Raw genomic sequence first — 20460 nt, 5'->3', positions numbered from 1 at the left:
ATACATGATGGATATTCCTTGAGGTGGAGACCAATAGAGAAAGGTGAGTCTGGGAAAGAAGATGATGGAGTTGGTTTGGGACATGTTACATTTGAAAGGCCTGTGTGGCACCTCCGAGTGGAGATGGTCAGGGGGCAGCTGGCTCCTTAGTCTTCAGAACAGCAGGGAGATTTGAGAGTCACCAGCCTCTGCTACCTAATTGCAGCAATGGGACTTAATGAAGTCTTCCCAGAGAAGACTGGTTTGCCTCAAAGAGGACAGGCCCAAATTGCCCAGAGTAGATGCAGGGCCCTTGAACAGAAACATGTGGGAAAGGTGCCAAGATCCAGCGTAGATCTGCTGTCATGCCACCTATTGGAAGAGGAAGATAAAACTCTATGGCTCTTGGGCATTGTCTTCTCTTTGTAGTTTGCTGTGATGCTTTGTTTTCTGAATTATATGATAGCTGATTATTTTCAGATGGTGAGTAGAGTGAGAATTCTATTTCTCTCGGTCTCACTTTCATTTCTGTTCTCTGAACCTACAAACAGAAGTCAGGGTTTTGGGAAGAGATGGGGTGGATTGGGAGGACAAATTCCTTCGCCATTGTAGGCTCATAGCTTACTCCGTTAGTTCAACATACAACTTTTTAGGGTTACTGAGTACCCATTTATCTTAAGTCTTGAAAAGTTTTGAGAAGCAAATGGATAGAGACCATTGTTTCCCTCTACTTAAAATTCAGAGATAATAGAACATACTAGTTAAAAGCATGAATCCTGGGATCACACTGTGTGGGTTCAAATCCCAGCTTTGCCACTTGCCAGCTATGTGACCTTGGAAAATTAGTTACTATCTTTATGCCTCAATTTCCTCACCTGTAGAAGGAGCCAATAATAGGCTGTGTCTTATAGGGTTGTTGTAAATGAAGGAAAGACTTATAATGGTGCCTGGCACATTAAAAAATACTGTATATATAAGAGTTTATTGAGTAAAAATAGAACAAGTGCAGTTATGAGCACCTTTTGGGTTGCTGCCCATTCCATAAATCTTCATTTCTGAGAATCCACCAGAATGAGCCTTAGCAGCCATGCTAGTATCATGTGATCTTCCTTGGTTGCAGCTGACGGGATCAGGCATCAGCTTTAGAACCAAGTTGGGCCAATCAAGTTCTTTCTCACAGGACAAAGAGACATTAGCTAGTCTCTGTTGGTGATTGCATGGTATCAGATGCTAATTTCTGTTATGATGTCGGGGGACAGAGAAAGCCTCTTGGCCATGGAGAGACAAAAGGAAGCAAAGACCAGGTGGTCATAGAGACAGAAGCTTGGAGAGAGGTTGTCTGGTCTCATGATGTCTTTCTAGTTCCTCCTAGAGCCAAGCTGTCCTTCCTGCACTAGTTTCTGCCAGACAGCTGTCTTTCCTTCTCCTAATTCCCCTTTGGAGTTTAAGCTAGTTTGGGAGGTTTTGGCTACCTATTATATAAAATAATTTTCTTTAAAGTGGGCCCTATTTGAGATCTCTTCCTTTTGGCCCTTCTAATCTTTTATTACCCTTCTGTACCCTATTCTGTGTCCCAGGGGCTGCCACTTGCTGGCTATATACAGTCAACAAAGCCTTCTGGCTTCCAAGTGAGTGCTATGGTTTGGCTGTGTCCCTACTCAAATCTCATCTTGAATTGTAGCTCCCATCATTCCCACATGTTGTAGGAGGGACTTGGTGGGAAATAATTGAATCATGGGGACAGTTTCCCCCATACTATTCTCATAATAGTGAATAAGTCTCACGAGATCTGATGATTTTATAAGGGGAAACCTCTTTTGCTTGGTTCTCATTCTCTCTTGTCTGCCACCATGTAAGATGTGCCTTTTGCCTTCCACCATGATTGTGAGGCCTCCTCAGCCATGTGGAACTGTGAGTCCATTAAATCTCTTTTTTCTTTATAAATTACCCAGTCTCGAGTATGTCTTTATCAGCAGGATGAGAACAGGCTAATACAGTGAGTTCAGCCAATGGGAATAGGGAAGGAGGAGGAGAGTGAGGGTGGGGTATTGAGTCCCCTGCCCCCATTCCTGGAGAGTCTCTCAGGCTGGCCCTCTTCCTCAAACAGAGGCACACTGCTCAACATCACTTTCTTCTCCGGGTTCTGGTTAGCTTCCTTCCATTGTCCTTGGGGGCCCAGGGATGGTAACAGGTCAGCCGCTGCTAGCCCCAGGTTTCTGTACTACACTTTGTGCTTGCCTTCCACCTACATCGTTCTGCTTTTAAGTATAGAACCTTCAAAACTAAACCTGTCTGGAATCATCTTCATTTGGGTGTGCCTCTGCCTTTCTATTGGTACGCTAATGGATTTTCTCTTAAAGCAGAGAAATTGAGGCCCAGAGTGTGTTTACATACAGGTGCCCTCTCTTTGCACAAAAGTGCGGACACATGAGGGCTGAAACCATGCAAAGCAATCTGAAGCAATAGGAAAAATTACAATTGTGCCGTGACCTTTGATTTTTTTTCTCCAAACAGTAAAAATCCTTTTACTGTTGAATATAAGTGTATAGAAAAATGCAAACAATTACAACTCTTATTTTGCACACTGTACTTCAAAACATAAAATATGTTGAGAACTACATTTTATTTCTTTGTTAAAATCTTATCTAGTGGTTTGAACAACGCTTGCCTTCACTTGATCTGTAAGGGAAGTGAATGTCTCTTCAACACCTTGACAAGTCAGACTCCTTTCAAGGTTTGAATTCACTTCCAGCGTTTTATTCTTTGCCTTTTCAATGCGGTGGAATATCTACAAGAGTTCCTTTAATGTGAAATTTCTTACTGATACTACCTTTTCTAGGACACTTTCAGCTTTTTCATCACTTTCCTCATTTATGTCAATAAGTTCACCTTCACCAAGTTCCACCAAGTTCTATCCCAGGTCCCTCACATGATGGCAGTGTCCACATTTCCACAGTCAGCTATATGTTTTCTGTAACTCTGTTTACATTTTATGTAAATTTAACTTCCAGCATTATCAGCTTTCTTGCTGCACTTTCATCTTTGTTGGTCAATTCCTTCTTTTGATGATCCAGTTGTATAAAATGACATGCAGGTTGATCCCTAAGGGACAAGGAAGCAATACAGTGACATGTTTTGCTGTCCATGTCTGACCTGAATAACACACCCACAGTGACCAGCTGTCTGCAGACTTGGAACAGAGTGGCATGATCAGTCACTGCTCACGATACACATCTGTTATTTCTGCTGTGACTGAAAGTCAGCAAAGGTTGTATTTTATACAATCACACAATTAATAGACTGCAGTAACTTAAATTTGAACCATGTCATTGGGGAACTGATGTTATTTAAAATTCGCAATAAGTAGAATCTATGCATATTGGAACTGTGCATATGGAACTGTGCATATTGAAACTAAGTGGGGACTTCTTGTGCCATAATTGACTGCTTTCTTATGTGTTCCAGTTCCAGTAAATTATAATCTTCTTGAAGGCAGGAATCATGCCTTTTTTTTTGTTTTTGTGCTTCCAGAATCCAGCCAAGAAATTGGCACAGAACTGGTGCCTAAGAAACACTCATTGAGTGAAATGAGTGACTTAAATTCCTCACCCAGAATCTCATATGTCATGAGAGATATGTGAAGATGTGATCCTAGACCAGAAGTCAGGAGACCTGGGCTTCCATTAACCAGTGTGCCATTTACAACTAATCTGTTTGCTCTTGGACCTTAGTTTTTCCACCTGTCGAGTGGGTGAAAAGAGTTAGATTGAATTTGCATTTTGTCTCAAAATGTTTTTCGAGACAGTTGTCCTGAAAGTGGAATCTTAGAAATAGATTCTGTGCTCAAGTCAGCTTGGGAAACATTGACCGTTCTATCTCCCTTTCAGAATTCACAATGAACTTTAGACACTGAAGCTTCTGAAAAGTCCTGTAAGAAAGAAACAAGTTTCACTTTATTTGAGGCAGAGTTTTCCATCTCTCTGTTTCCCTCTTTTATATGATTTTACATGGAATGCAGCTGATAATCCCTAGGATATACTTTGGGACACTCTGGTGCCTTTCATTTTAGCATTTCATGGGTCTGGAAATCTATGGGGGCGCTGCTATGCCTGACCCCCGGGCAGAAACACATCTCAGTGCACGTTGTTGAAGGAGCATCTCCAGTATGTCTCTTTGCAAGAGAACACATGCAGATGAGCACACAGTAGCTGAGACAGTGCAGTCTCCTCTCGGCACCTGGAGCTAGAGCTCTGCTGACAGCTTAGGGGGCTGGCACACGTGGGACACACATGTATGTACTGCTTTACTCCTTCCCGTCTCTACATTACTTTCCAATTTAAAGCATGTACTTGTGTACCTCCATGCTTCCATCATAGACTGCAGATGACATCTCTCCTTATCTCTGACATGACTGAGCATTTTGGAGGTAGATATTAAACAGAAAAGCCTAGGATATTTTACTTTCATTGATATTCCTGAGATGGGTTGCAGTTTCTGTGATATAGATAGATAGAGACAGACAGATAGATAGATAGATAGATAGATAGATAGATAGATAGATAGATAGTTCATCAGTTAATCTCTCTCTCTCTCTCGTCATAATGTTTTCTATAGATAGCCTTTGAAGGTGACTTTACTTGAAAGATGTGGTCATGTCATCCCTGAGATTTACTTAATAATCCTCCTGCCCCATGGAGGAGGATTAAGGATGGCTGGAGAGGTGGTCAAGGATAGAGTAGTTCAAGAAGGAATTTAGAGTAAAAGGTCAGGGATAGGCTGATGGATTAAGGTTGAGTGTGAGCAAAGAATGGGGGTTACAGTGAATTATGCTGGTGGGCTTTGTATGCTGATGTTCTATTGTCTTACCCCAAGGAAGGAAACTAGATGCCTCTGTGGGGGTTGCAGCCTGCCTAGAGAAATGTAGGTCAATGTGTGTATTGACTTTTCCGTGGTCCATGTGGGTTCCATGTGCATGCACAGAATGTTCCATATTTTGGTTGTATTTTCTCTGTGTGTGTGCACGTGTGTGCGTGTGTGAATTTACACATTTGGTCTGTTGTTCTTTGATCCTTAAACTTACATTTGAGCTTTTATTATGCACATATTTCCATGATAAATTCTTACCAGACTTTTCCAACATACTCAGTCGTCAGATGGACACACATTTCCCAAGTCGCAAGACCATCTCAAAGAAACATAGCCAGAAATGGTATTCCCTACTAAAATCCACTTTCACCAAGATGGTGGCTTTGAATGTCAAGTATATAGGAAGGGAAAGATTTCTTAACAGGAGGCCATGGCATTGGACCCAAGAAGAAGCAGATGTTATTAAGGAAAGGGCCAGTGGCAAGACCTAGGAGGAAAACGTAAAAGGGAACAGACTGATAAATGGATGAGTCATCAGAAGATCAACTAAACAGTTGGATAAACAAATCACCAATCACAAGAGCCTCCTGCACCTGACTATGCATCCAACCTGTTAAATGCAGATTCCCAGGGCCCACTCTGGACCTTCTGCTCATAGTCTTCTGGGTTGGACTCAAGAATCTGTACTGGAGGTAGATAGCTGTACAAAGCTACCTACATCCTCAGGGGCTTTGTAAAGCCAGCCTGGAATTATCACAGGATGAGTCTTTAGGTAATTAGGCCAATTAGAGCCTTCTAAGTGTAGTTTGAGGCTCCTCCCCACCCCACCACAATGCTCTTCATCAGATACAAGGGCAAGAAACACTGCCTCTATTACCAGCCATGACTTGGATCTGATTCGTGATCTTTGAGGACTCTGTCTGGGTTTCATTTTCTAGGGCTGGAGCTTTCAGGGGAGGGCATTATCCTCTGTCTGTTTGTCTTTCTTCTCTTTTATGTCTTTCTGGCTAGGTAACACAGAGCTACAGCCTCGCCTCTTAGAAACTGTTCCCCGCCTCTACATGTCTAGTGTCAGTTTGCAGCTGAGGCAATACAAGGTGAAGGAGAGCTGGATTCAAGGTTGACTTTGGCCTGAGGCTGTTTAGACTGCAAGCTTTAGAAAAGAAGCCGTTCACAGTGGTATGACCCAGCCCTGGTGACTCTTAAGCCCTGCCGTGGGATTTGTTACCAAAGCCTCAACTAATAACACAATGCTATTTTGCTTCCCATTCATCTGGCATTGTAATGACACTCTTTTGGGAAGGAGCAACTATCAGGATTTGGTATTTCTGGTTCCTTGTCCAGAATATTTGCTAAATTTATCTTCAGTTCTACAAAAATTTCTAATGTAAATATCCAATAACTAGAGGGAAGAGGGAAGCAACATTTACTTGAAGACCTACTATGTGTCACTACTTTATAACCATCGTCTCCTCTGATCCTCCCAATAACCACATAAGGTTGGCATTTTAGCTCCTTTTTATAGAGATGGAATCTAAAAGAACAGTGACTTTCCTTTCTTGGAAGGTTGATAAATGGCAGGGGAAGGATTCCAGCTGAGGTCTGGGTCTTCTGAGTATATATTCTTTCCTGGACACAACCCGTCTTCTTGAGGCCAGCTTAGTCCTGGCAGCCTTAACTTGGCACCCTACAGAGCAGGAAGGGAGATGAATAAAGGAAAAGAGTTGTGTGTTATCTTAAATATTACTGTGGTTTTTACAACACCTTTAAAGAAGAATCATTCTCAGTCCCCTAACTCACCAGTGTCTGGAAATGGAATTAACCAGACCACAAACTGAGTCATGTACTCTGGCCCTTGAGGAATTTTTGCGAGGGTGGAACAATGAGAGTATTTTGGGTTTTCATCGGGTGTTGTACCTAACACTACAATGTCACCTGCTATTGACACAATGTCTTCTTGTCATGAATTGGGAAACATAATTGTTGTGGATTGGCAGTTTGGGTGAGAACTAGGAGGAGCTTGGGATTGTGGCCCTGGCAGGGGTTTTGCTGGAGAGGGTGTTGGGAAACAGGGAAACCACAGTGCAGTTATGAGTGTTTCCAAGTTCAAACGCTACTACTGTATTATTGCTTTTCTATTCTTCCTACTCCAAGTCACTCCCAGGATTTCAATTTTTCCCTTCACCTGTTAGGTGGGTTGTTGATAAGTTTTGCAGAAAAGAGTTAGGAGCCTCAAGCTGAGGTAGAGCCTTTTCCTTGTAAGTGGGGTGGGAAGAGGTGGAATCTTCTTGTCTTTGAAGGTGTGGCTTTGGAAACCTTCACAAAGATCTCCAGTCCTTGAGATAGAAGTCATGTGAAGCCATTTTAGTGGAAGATTAAGAACCTGGGTCCCAGAACTTTCTATGATAATTTGAATGTTCTGTATCTGCACCCTTTAGTGTGGTTGCTACCAGACTAATACTGCTATTTGAGCACTTGAAATGTGGCCAGTGGGACTAGGGAATTGGATTTTAAATTTTAAGTATAGATGCTCCTTGGCTTACAATGAAGTTACATCCCAATAAAACAATTATAAGTTGAAAATATCCTATGAGTCAAAAATGCATTTGATGCACCCGACCTACCAAACAGCATAGCTTAGCCTAACCTACTTTAAACATGTTCAGAATACTTACATTAGCCTACAGTTGGGCAATATTCTAACGCAAAGCCTATTTTATAATAAAGCATTGAATAATGGAATTTGTTGAATACTACACTAAAAGTGAAAAACAAAAGGATAGTATGGTATTCAAAGTATGGTTTCTACTGAATGTATATCACTTTCATATTATTGTAAAGTCAACAAATCTTAAGTCAAACCATTGTAAGACAGAGACCATCTGTACTGTACTTCAAAATTAAAGAGTCGCATGTGCCTAGTGGCTTCTGTATTAGACAGCACAACCCTAGAGTTTGTCAATTTCAAGAGTCCTGACTCTACCACTTTGTAACTGTGGTTTTCCTAAGGTATTAGGAAAGCTGTGTCACCATTATGAGCCACAGTTTCCTCATCAGTAAAAGAGGATGAAAATGGTACTTACCTCTAATGTCAATGTGAAGATTAAACATGTTAATGTATTGAAGTGCTTAGCGTGATGCCTGGCACTGAAGCTTTCAATGTTAGGGAACAAAATCTGAGAAAGGAAGGAGACTAAGAGGGTGGAGATATAAATGGCTCTTGGTTGTCTACTCAGTAGCCATTCCGTCCTTTCTGCCTTAGAAATAGAGCTATGATGTTTTCCATGAAGTACTTGGTCAGTCATGCACCTCACAAGAAGACGAGTCTCTCCTCAGCTCCCATTTCACAAGAAGGTGGGCCCCTGAATCATGTCTGGTCCAAGCCAGGCACAATGGCTCCTTTCTGCCTTCCAGCTCTGAAATCATGCTAAAAACTACTTAACTATAATGTCTCACAGTCTTTCCTGCTCCTTGAAAGTCTCCAGAATAGTGCATTAACTATCCACCAGTTACCTGCCCTGGAAAGCCAAAACAGGGATGATGTTTTGAGGTCAAAGAGGAAAATTGATTTCCGTCTATCTGGTATTTCTTTCCGTGCTTGAATTCTGGTTCTACTTCTCCAGATCCTTCATCTTTTGCCTCCTAATGTTTCCCTTCATTTCCCACCAGCTGACAATATTCGAAGTCCTTGTGCTTGGATGCCTTATGACCTTGGGACTTCTTGGTTGCCGGGCTACTGGTCTTGATGACTGGAAGCGGCTCACGTGTTGCTAGGTTATTGGAGGTAGCCAATGGCCAGACAGACTTCTTTGTGCCTTTTGCCTCGTGGAGGTGCAGGCTTTGAGGACAGGAAAAGGCTTTTAAATGGCCAAAGCATGACTGAGTCTTTACTCATTAAGGCGTGATATACTCAAGTGCAGCTAAGCTTGATGGGGCTACAAAGACAGGATGAAAGATAGACAAAATCATAAGTTTTCTGTTATGAGTTTATTAGATCTTGGGAGTGGAGATAATATGTGTATGTGAATGGAGAAGTGAGAATTTCTGAGAAAATATGATTTCTTGAGACCTGTTTCCTTTGTGATTGTTTACAAGTTTGTTTACTTTATATCTCACAACAACCGTTGTTCTCTACACATGCCAAAGGCTTATAAATATTTGGGAGTTGACACTCATTTTAGTATACAAGTCATCAGCCTTTAGACCGACAAAATTGTTAATGGTATACTGCTCCCAACTCATCTCCTTATCAGACTTATCTGTGTCACACTGCAGACATGAAAATTGAATCCACAACTCCAGACTTCCATGTTAGTATTTTTTTCCAATGAAATCTTTTTTGTTTTGTTTTTTTTTGAGACAGAATGTCACTCTGTTATTCAGGCCAGAGTGTAGTGGCATGATCATAGTTCAGGGCTCACAGCTGTCTGCAACCTTGACTTCCTGGGTCTGAGGAATCCTCCCACCTCAGCCTCCCGGGTAGCTGGGAAGCTGGCAATACAGGTGCATACCAGCATGCCTGGCTAATTTTGTGTTTTTTCTGTAGAGATAAGGTTTTGCCATGTTGCCCAGGCTGGTCTTGAACTCCTGGGGCTCAAATGATTTGCCCACCTCAGTCTCTCAAAGTGCTGGGATTACAGGTGTGAGCCACTATGGCTGGCTTTTATTTTTATTTTTATTTTTTTTATTTTCTTATTTGGAGTCAGGGTTCTTGCTATATTGCCCAGGGTGACCTCAACCTCCTGGGCTCAAATGATCCTCCTGCCTCAGCCTTCTGAGTATCTGGGATTACAGCTGCAGTCCACCACACCTGGTTCCTCTGAGATCTTTTGGCCTGCGCTCAGCCACTTCTTACTTTCATCCTTCCTCCCCAGGAAGCCTTCCCTGACTTCACTCTTCCTGTCTGAGTTAGGGCCCTCCCTCCATGTTCCTATGTGTTTTGTTATCTCACAATACCAGCCATTGTACGGTACTTAACTGCTTACTTCTCCATTACCCTGATTTTTAACGTGAGTATAGAAGTTACTTTGGTTTACCATTGCCAGTGGCATATTGATAAATGTTTACCAACTAGTTTTCTCTTAAGAGAGGTGAATAAAAAAGACCATGATTTATAATGTCTGCCCATTTCTGTGGTGTAAATACTGCTACCACTGTGACCACGTTCAAACTACCAATGTAATAGCACTGAACACAAATTTGGGGAGAGATGTGTAGGAACACAGTGTTACTCTGTATTTCTATTATGCGGATATAATAGAGGAAAATAACTAATAGAAAAGTGTATAAAATGATCAGAAAGTGCTGATTTTTGAGAAATAATTATTACATTTGTCTTTAATATACTTTATTTCAATGTAAGTATATATAATTTAAATTTTACCAATGGTGATGATAAACAACTGGCTTATATATTTCCTGAATATGGAACGATTGACTCTTGTGAGACTTTCAAGCTGGCCCCAGTGCACCCCTGGACATTTGTGATTCAGAATATCCATCATACAGCAAGTACTAGTAGCATGCTTTTTTTTTTTTTTTAAATTTAACTCCTGTTTCCTCCTTCTTCCACCTCCCCATACCCAGACAAAAGTCAGATTTGGTGCAGAAATTTTATACATATATGAATTATAAGTTTGGACTGGTGAGACCATTCTAGTTGTTACAATTTTGAAATATTATCATATCACCTAGTAGGCAACTATTTCCTTGATTTCCTTAAGTGTCCTCCTCTACCCAGTGGCTACCTCAGCACCTCCATTATGACTTCCAGACCATACAGTGACACATTAATTTGTTGGGTTAATCCCTGACACTTCAGTTACTCTTGAGTGTCTCTGCCTGATTTGACTCCCCAAAGAAAGCGCTATGTTGACTGTCTCATTATCTCTTGTTGCATAACAAATCCCCCCTACTTTAGTGGCTCAAAACAACATGTACTTATTATCTCAGTTCCTGTGGGTTAGGAATTTGGGCAGGGCTTAGCTCAGTGATCTATCTTAAGGTTTCTCACAAGACTCCAATCAAGTGTCATCTAAGGCCAGGGTCTTATCTAAAAGCTCAACTGGGGAAAGGTCTGCTTTCAAGCCCATGTGATGGTGGGAAGACCCAGTTCCTTGTGAGTTATAAGGCTGAGGGTCTCAGTTCCTCACCAGCTGTTGGCTGGAGGCTATCTTCAGCTCCTGGCCACAGGGACCTCTTAAATTGTCATCTTGTTGTATCAAAAAATGCAAACTGAGAAGGTGTGCACATTAAGAGTTGGCCAGTGTGACTACAGTCCCAACTTACTGTAATCTAATCATGGAACTGACATCCCTTCAACAAAGTTGCACTCTGTTAGAAACATTTTACTCAAGGGAAGAGGGTTATACAATATTGTGAATACCAGGAGGTTGGGATAACTGGGATAATCTTAGAAGTCTATCAACTGCAGTTGTCAAATATTTTGAACATTACTCGCATGTCTTGCATGCCACACTCTATGTGGGCAGACATTAGGTTTTGTGTATGACCATGTTTGCAGTTGTCAGTACTTGACACGTAGTAGGTACTCCACAATATTGCTTCCCTTCCTTTGTTTCCATTGTTCTGTCTTTTCTCATTCTTTCATTCCATTTTAATAGTAAATTCAGTGTAGAGCCAAATACCTCTGCATGAAATGTACTTTCCTGAGTCAACCAGAATCAACTTTAGAGTCATCTCAGATTCTGTGGTAACCTTGCTGCTGCTGCTCTTTCAATTGACAGAGTAAAGCAAGAGTTGATTGTAAGAAGGATTTGCCATCCCCCCCCCACCCATCACCAGGTCCCTGGGACTGTAATTCACTGAAATACCCCACAGCAGTCAGTGAACTTCTCCCAAACACTTAACTCATGCCCAGAGTAATTTACTTAGCCGGTACCTGGTTCCCTAAATACTCCTATAACAGAGATGTAATTTCTCATAAAGAGTTAGGTGGAAGGGACCCCAATGTAAAAACCTCGATGATCCAGGAACATGTATTTCCCATCACACCTTTTCACTAAATCTCTCTATTTGTGTATTAAAATAAAACAGCCTTGAATACCTATTAAATAGTACAAGAGATCATAACCTAATATTGCAACACAATTTCTCCTAGTACCTTGGGGAGAAATAATTCATTATTATTTTTCTATATAACTCAAAATGGGGAAATGATTTAATACACAGAGTAGAACTAAATTGTTTCCAAAGTGGCCAATTTTCACTATGTTTAAAACGATACTGCATTCCCTAGCATGGTTCCAATATCCTTTGACACTTTGGAAAGATTCTGGGGAATGTCACCAAGTGTGGATTGGGCTCTGGCCTCTCCGTGTTTCTCTGTAGAGTTTCCGATGCATCTGGGCCCAGGAGAAAATTGTCAAGCCACCACCTGGATTCATGCCGCAAACACATACTCTGGTGGTTTCGCGACCTCTAATTGTCTGTCCAGGAAATCGTCTCGCCTCAACTCAGGTCCTGAATTTCACTAAAACCCTTTCAAAGTCACAAATGTTAAACTTGGTTTTGTTTAGCATTTTGAGCCAATTTCTGAGAGCTCTTAGGGGAATAAAAATGACATATATAAAATTCCTAGCAGGTAGCAGTGAGTGACACATACTACTTTCTAAGTGCCTGTTTCAAATGTTTTTACACATGATAGTTCATTTTGACCTTACACTAACCTTGTGAGGTACGGATGATTGCTGTCCCCATTTTACAGATGAGCAAACTGAGACAAATAGGCTTGGTCTCCCAGTCCATGCTGTAAGCCATGATGCAGCATTACTTCTATAGAAGACCACCAAAGATCAGTAGTAATTTTTTTTTTTTTTAAACAGGGTCTCTCCTATTGCTGAGGCTGGAATGCAGTGGTGTGATCTCGGTTCACTGTAACCTCTGCCTCCTGGGCTCAGGCAATTCTCCTGTCTCAGCCTTCTGAGTAGCTGGGACTGCAGGCACACACCACCACATCTGGCTAATTTTTGTTTCTGTTTTTGTAGAGACAGGGTTTTGCCATGTTGACCAACTGGTCCTAAACTCCTGAACTCAAGCGATCCTACCACCTTGGCCTCCCAAAGTGCTGGGATTACAGGAGTGAGCCACTGTGCTGGGTCGGTAGTAATTCTTATTATCTGGATATTCCTTAAGAGTATGGTAAACTCATCAAAGAGACAACCAGGATTATTTCCACAGATTCACTCTGGACCTGTAATTTTTACACTGGATTTTCCACTGTGTTAGATCTATAAGCTGCTGAATTTAAAAGAAAAGAAAAGAACAGAAAAGAACAGAAAAGAAAAAAACCTTCATGGTAATATAAGTTTGGAAAACTCTCAGAATTTTGGACCAAAGACTCTGAGAAGATTTGCAGAAAAAGAATTTGTTTAATTTTATTTAAAGAAATGATTCTCATACTTAGTTGAATGTAGAGTAATTTTGTTTGGCATATTATATATGGCCTCCCCTTCCTGTGGACGGGGATTCCACAGATACACTCTGAGAAATCCTGCTCCATCTAGGTGGTTAGAGGATTAAGCCTCTCCCGGGAAAGCAATAGACTCTCACTCCTCCAGGGTCTTGCAGAATGGGGATGGACTTTCTCAGCACTAGGATATCCCAAGACTACATTAAGGTTCCTAAAACAACAGTAGTAAATGTAAGCTTCTGGGGAACTTTGCAAGTGCCACCAACTATGTCTGGGGCTTTCTGCATCTTAGCCCCTGGTCCTCAGCTGAATGGGAAGACACCAGGTATTTTCCATGTGTCCTCTTGCCTGTGGATGTCTTTTCTGACGATGTCTCCAGTAGTGACCTTTGGAGAGGTTGTGGGTAGATTGAGCCCCACAGATTTCCTGCTTTTGGGAGCAGAGTTGACAGAAAACCTCAGAGTAGTTGCCTGTTTGGACCCTCTACTGCATTCCTGCTGAGATACTGTGTCTCCTGAACTGTGTGCAGCCAGTGACTAAGCCTGGGGACGGGATATAATCTCAGGCCATGCCTGCAGGCTGTAGGTTTCTCTAACAGAGGGTGTTAGCTTGAGGTCTACCCATTAGCCTGGACAAGACTTGGGAGTGCACGGTGGTCTAAGGCTCTTCCCTCCCAGTCTTTCCTTCCCCTTCTCCTTTTGGAGGTGTCAGGCCTGCACTGTGGTCTGAAGGGTCTCCCTGCCTACTCTTGCTTTTTCTCCTTAATCCTTCACGGATGTTTCCCTCAATTAACTGCTTGCACATCTAACCCTGCTTTGGAGTCTACTTCTCAGAGGATCCTAAGACAGAAGCCAAAACATCCATGCCTTCTGCTGGCATCTGAGAGCTAGATGGCCATGTTCCAGGTTCAGATCCTGCTTTTGTGGCCTAGAGCAGGAGTCTGCCAATGATAGCCCATGGGCCAAGTCTGGCCTTGCTGTCTATTTTTGCAAATAAAATTTTATCAAAACACAGCCAGGCCCTTTCATTTATCTATTGTCTATACGGGTTCTCGTGCTACAGGGGCAGAGTTGAAGAGTCACAGCAGAGATCATATGGCCTTCAAAGACGAAAATATTATATCTCTTCACTGACTGTTAACAAATAATGTTTATTACCACCTGAAAACACCCCAAGATCAACACATCTGGTTCTTTCAATAGAGTCTGGGTAAATAACCTGTCATTTACCCTTAGTTTCCATCTATTTCTTTAAGAAGTAAGGAAACTGAGAAGCAGATATTAGAGTTCATTTGACAGATCGTTACTGAGTATACTTAATTCTTTTCAAGGCACTGGGACAAGTATTCTCATTTGTTCAATGTATGTTTACTGAGTACCTACTAAATACTAGTTGTTATGGTAGAAGCCAGATTGGATACATTCATTCATTCCTTTTAACAATAATTTACAGAGCCCTGACTTTGTGCCACACTAGGCAGGGGAGACACAGACGAGGATCTCATGTGGTCTCTGAGGAGCATCTCTGTTGGGCAGATGCTGTTGTTGAGCTGCTCACCACTTTTTTCTTTATTTTTCCCATACAACACCCCCAATTTATTCAAGGGACATTGAGCCAAGCCCCAGAGAATGGTCACAATTGATCTAGGTCAACATCAGCAAACCCCTTTTCCTTGGCTAACGATTGGTCCAGAATAGACAATTGGTTCAAAGTTGGCCAGTGAGATATAAGCAGCATCCTGATACAGGTTTGCAGCAAAGATTTCCTTCCATAATTAAAGATGTCTATAAGGACAGAACCCTTTTCCACCAGTCCCATTTCTCCCTACTTTGAGTTCTATCTTCTGAGGGCTTGCTGTCAACAGAGGCAGCAGCCACTTTGTGACCATGAGGGGAGGGCCAGGAGAATAGAGAGGTTGTCCAGATCCCTGCCATCACCAGCCAGCCCCAAAACTCCAGAGTTGCCTAAGACAAGATTCTTGCTATGTGAGAAAAGCAATCTTCCATTCATTTGGGGCACCATCAGCTGGACCTTCTCTTCCTTGACTCTCAAAGTACCCTCAGTGATGCTCTCTCCCCGAGAACATATTTCTGTTTTTTAGTTTTATTGTTTTAGAGATGGAGTCTTGCTCTGTTGCCCAGGCTGTAGTGTCGTGGCGTGATCTTGACTCCCTGCAACCTCCGCCTCCCAGGTTCAAGTGATTCTCTTGCCTTAGCCTCCTAAGTAGCTGGGATTACAGGTGCGTGCCATCATGCCCAACTAAGTTTTTGTATTTCTAATAGAGATGGGGTTTCACCAGGTTGGCCAGGCTGTTCTCAAACTCCTGACCTCAGGTGATCTGCCCACCTCAGCCTCCCAAAGTGCTGGGATAACAGGTGTGAGCTACTGCGCCTGGCCTCCAAAACGTTTTCATTCAAATCCCAGTGGCCAACCAAGTCTACCCCAACCTCACCATTCCCAAGAGAAGCTGTCCCTGAGATAAGTTTTCTGAGATGTGACCTTATTTTCTCTCTACCTTTTTCTCTCTCTCTGTGCTCATTCTTGTCTTGAAGAATATTCCTTTGTGGGCCAAACCTAGACCTAATAATCAAGAATATTAAAGGCAGACCAGGGCGCAGTGGCTCATGCCTGTAATCCCAGCATTTTGGGAGGCCAAGGCGGGTAGATCACCTGAGGTTGGGAGTTCAAGACCAGCCTGACTGATATGGAGAAACCTTGTCTCTACTAAAAATACAAAATTAGTTGGGTGTGGTGGTGGGCGCCTATAATCCCAGCTACTGGGGAGGCTGAGGCAGGAGAATAGCTTGAACGCGTCAACCAGGGAGGCAGAGGTTGCGGTGAGCTGAGATTGTGCCATTGCACTCCAGCCTGAGCAACAAGAGAGAAATTCCATCTCAAAATATATATCTATATAATTAAATAAAAATTATATATATATAATTAAATAAAAATTATATATATATATATGGCAGACCAACCCAGTAGTCTACAACCTTGGGAGGCTTCAAAAGGAGAGAAATCTGTTTCTCATTTGCACCTGGGCACTTCCTTTTGTAGTCGTCAAAAGGAACTGGGGTGGTGGAACTGTTGCAAGGAAACCTACCCAGCACAAGCCACTCACAGCACAATACAGACCTTTCAGAGACAAGACAGGGTGGAACATGAAAGAAACTTCACATCCCTGGGACCATTGGCTATGGTGGGCACGAGGAGAAAGATGGGAATTGGATAACAGAAGTGATGCATTCTGGGGTCTAGAGGAGCAAGACGCAATATATTCGACTCAGTCACCCTTTTCACAAATCACATTACTCAGAGCCACAAGGAAATAACTGATGTGTAGAGATGCTTTAATTTTACTCTGTGTTTTACAACATTTACAACAACCTAATGAGGGCACTGTTACACTCACTGTTTTGCAGATGGGGAAACAGGCTCAGAAAAGTGAGACGTTACTTGCTTGGTGCAGAGATGTGATTTGGATTGCTAGAGTTGCTGATACAAAGGGCCACGTGGACTCCATCTTTCCCTGTGTTTCCTCCTATGATTTCAAAGGCTTCCAGAGTTTTTCTCTTTCATCCTGTCACTTGAATCAGGAGGAAACTTGGATATTAAAATCACCTCCAAACAAAAGAGCTTACTGCTATAATAATGACAAAAAATGACAATAATAATATAGTTATTATTTATTGAGTGCTTAACATGTACCAAACACTGTGCTCAATTTTTTTCTTGTATTCTCTGACTTAATTCTCATACCAGCCCAAGAAAGTGACAATAACATTTTACATGAGAAAACTGAGATTTGGAGAGATTAAGGGACTTACCCAAGGTCCCAGGACTTGTAAATGCCAGAGCTAGGACTGCCCCAGGTGTATCTGATGCTGGATACACATCCCTGGGACCATTCGCTGTGGTGGGGATGGGATGAGGGTAAGGATGGGAATTGGGTATGAGAAATGATGAGTTTTGGGGTCTGGAGGGGCAAGAGGCAATACAGGTTACTCAGTTACCCTTTTAACATAGCCAGGACCTGTTAACTTCACTGGATACTTACTGCCTCTCTAAAGAATACCTCATGTTTGTCTCCATCTCTCATCATAACATTTAGCCACCTTTTGATGATCTGTTCTATCTTCTACTTCACATCTCTCCTGCTGATGTTCATGCCAAGGTTCACTTCTTTTGCCCTCAATATAGATGCCAAATGGGCATGTGTTTGTGTGGGCATCTGCCCATTCTATTTTTCGGCTGCTCTGTGTTTGGCATGCGTTGGGGGTATTAGAAATAGGAGTTGGAGGAAGCAGAGGCCTCTGGGGATTGAAGAAGGGGATGTTATTAACTACAGGCTTTTCTAGGGGAGCCCGTGTTAACTATTATGAGCCAGCAGGTCAAGTGCTCTAAGACAGCCACATCTGGTCAGCAGCTCAGCTCACTGCTTGCAATTTGTGGCTGCAGCTTTTTACCCATCTTACATGGAAAAGCAATATGATCGCCGAATAGAGTTTTAAAGGACAAATGACAGAACAGCTCACGTAGCTGTGACAAACAGAGGCACACCCTTTGTGTACACACTGGCAAGTGCACCAGGAGGGCTATTTAGCTCTTGCCTGATGGCTGCCTGTCCTGCCGTCTAAGGGAAGAAGGGTCTGAATCAAGCTTGCAGCCTCCACATCCTTTTTCCTCCCTATGTGAGGCAGGGATTCATGGTTACAAATCAGGCTCTGGGGTCAGAAAAATCAGTGCTAGGATTCCAAATCTTTCCTTGTGCATTCTTGAAGAAGTACGTTTATGTCCCTGAGTCTTGGTTTAGTCAGTTGTGGGGTAACAATGGCAGTCTTCTTGCAGGATGTATGTGAAATTTGAATGAGTTCTCAGAGGTAAAGAAAAAAATGTTTGCACAATTTTGACACATAATAGGCACTCAGTTAATGATAGCAGTCCCGTGACTGTGACTGTAAATTTTGGAGGAAGAAGATAGTTTTATTGGCATCCTTTGGAAACTCGCACTACTCATCCTAGTTCCAGAAGACTGTTTTCTGCAAATGTGCGGAATTTTTAGTAAATGGGCATGTTCTGATTAGCAAAAAAGTCATCTAATAGTAATTGTTAGCAAAGGTAGGCGTTACAAGAAATTTTTAAGAATAAAATGAAAAACCTATCCAATCTAACCATTTTCACAATGAACTCTTTGGTATGTGTCCTTCCTAGCTGTCCTTTAGTGCATGGGTTGGCAAACATTTTCTGTGGAGGGCCAGATAGAAATATTCTCGCCTTACAACCATCTGCTCTCTGTTGTAAAGATTCAACTTTGCCATTAATAATGCATGGCCGTGTTCCAATAAAACTTGATTTTTGAACACTAAAATTTCAATTTCGTGTAATTTTCATATGTCGTGAAATATTATTCTTTTTTGATTCCCCTCTCAATCATTTACAAATATAGAAAAGCATTCTTAGCTCATAGGCTATTCAAGACAGTAAGCTGGATGATGCCCATAGATCATAGCCAATTCACAAGAACCTGCACCTAAATATTTGCAGGCCTTTACACATACATTGCACACTTAGATTTTAACAATATGTATAGTTCCGAGTCCCTTTTTGTGACACTCGTGGACCTGGGCATTGTCCCGTGCCACCAAATCGATGAAAGCCTTATTTTTTAATGGCTGTTCCATATTTCAGTGTGTAAGTGTCCATGATATATTCTTTAACAGTTTCCTTTAGTTTGCAGTATAGGTTGTTCCATTTACTTGGCTATTAGGGACAATGCTGTGGTGAAATTTAATCTATACCTTCTACATGAAAGAAAGATTCTTACAAGTTCCATAGAATTCTGACATTGTCTTCATCCCCAACCCAGAACAATCCTCATCCACAGACTATGGGGAAAGAACTGTGCAGGTTGCATGTAGCTCTTTAGGGAACAGAATGAATTTTAGAGTAACTTTGGGATGTGTAGATGGAAACTTGGCTGACTCACACCCCCTGCAACAAACATCTTGGACCTGAAACCCATCTTCTTCCCCCCATCCAATGTGACCTACATAAGCAGCCACTCCCAGATGCCATTATAGGAAATTCAGGTCCGTAGAGGTTGTTAATTTTGCCAAAGGTCACTCAGTAAGCTAGCGGTGACATTAGATTTAGAACTTACAACACCTTAGTTTCTAGGGTATGTTGGTCAAGTATCTTGAGCAGATACATTTTACTAATAGAAAAGGAACAATAATGATGCCCTTGTATGTGTGTGTGCGCACACACGCTAATACGCGCACAGGAAAGAGAGAAAGAAAAATGTACTCTGGCCCATCCATTCTGTGCCAATTTCCCCTGTTGGGACTTAGCTTAATCCAACCTTTTGGCTTGTTCATCATATGCACCAATTTCTTCCTTTCCCGGAAACAAACCGAGGTGTCTCTTGAGCTCATGTACACTCCCACTTCCCTCACCTCCCCATTTAACATTTTCCATATGTGTATTAACCTAATGGGACGCCAGCTCCCTTGTTTCCCGAGATATCTGATGCCTGCGTAATGTTCTTGAGTGTTTAAACCTCAGCAGTATGAAAAGTCTTTCTCTTTTTCTTCTGCCCTTACATGAATGGGGGCATTTCTTTGGAATCTCATTTCCTTTGTGTGTGAGTCCCATTCCTTTATTATTACTGCACGTACCTGGCAAAAAACTTGTTTCTGGACCTCTGAAATCACTTTGTCCTTATCATTAAGAGTGAGGAAGACCCATGGAATTCCATGAAATTCTGATAATGGATCAGGGGCTGAGGAGTCCAATTACTTGGTCAGTTGTTTATGGCTAAAATAAACATTTGAGAGGGTTAACGGTTTGCAGATTGAAACACTGAGGCCCTGAGGGTTCATGTGGCTTGTCCAAGGTCACACAGCATGTTAGGAGCATAGAACAAGCATTCTGAGTCACCCAGATAAATCTAACTCTGGGCCATCCTTGCAATACAGCCAGTGAGAAGAGAATGAAGACTCATCCTCAAATTTCTGGGATTAACATGAATAGCTGTAAGCCAGAACTTGACAATTCATCATCTCTTATCAGCTTGGTGCCTCTTGTCATGAGTAGCTTATGGGATGGGATACACACACACACACACACACACACATACACGCACGCACACACACATCTATATATGTATATATGTGTGTATGCAT

General features: G+C 42.0%; 1 long non-coding RNA gene across 2 annotated transcripts in view; it reads right to left on the bottom strand.

The window, feature by feature from the left end:
- Positions 1 to 20074: 20074 nt before the first annotated feature.
- LOC103876089 overlaps positions 20075 to 20460 on the bottom strand; it is a 31336-nt gene continuing 30950 nt past the window's right edge. For both annotated transcript variants that reach the window (XR_002515877.2, XR_004176212.1), the window contains one exon: positions 20075 to 20092. This is a non-coding gene — a long non-coding RNA (uncharacterized LOC103876089). The remainder of the gene's footprint in view (positions 20093 to 20460) is intronic.

The sequence above is a fragment of the Papio anubis genome, chromosome 9 (assembly GCF_008728515.1).
Source record: "Papio anubis isolate 15944 chromosome 9, Panubis1.0, whole genome shotgun sequence".
Taxonomy (NCBI): Eukaryota; Metazoa; Chordata; class Mammalia; order Primates; family Cercopithecidae; genus Papio; species Papio anubis.
This window is presented reverse-complemented; position numbering and strand designations above follow the sequence as displayed.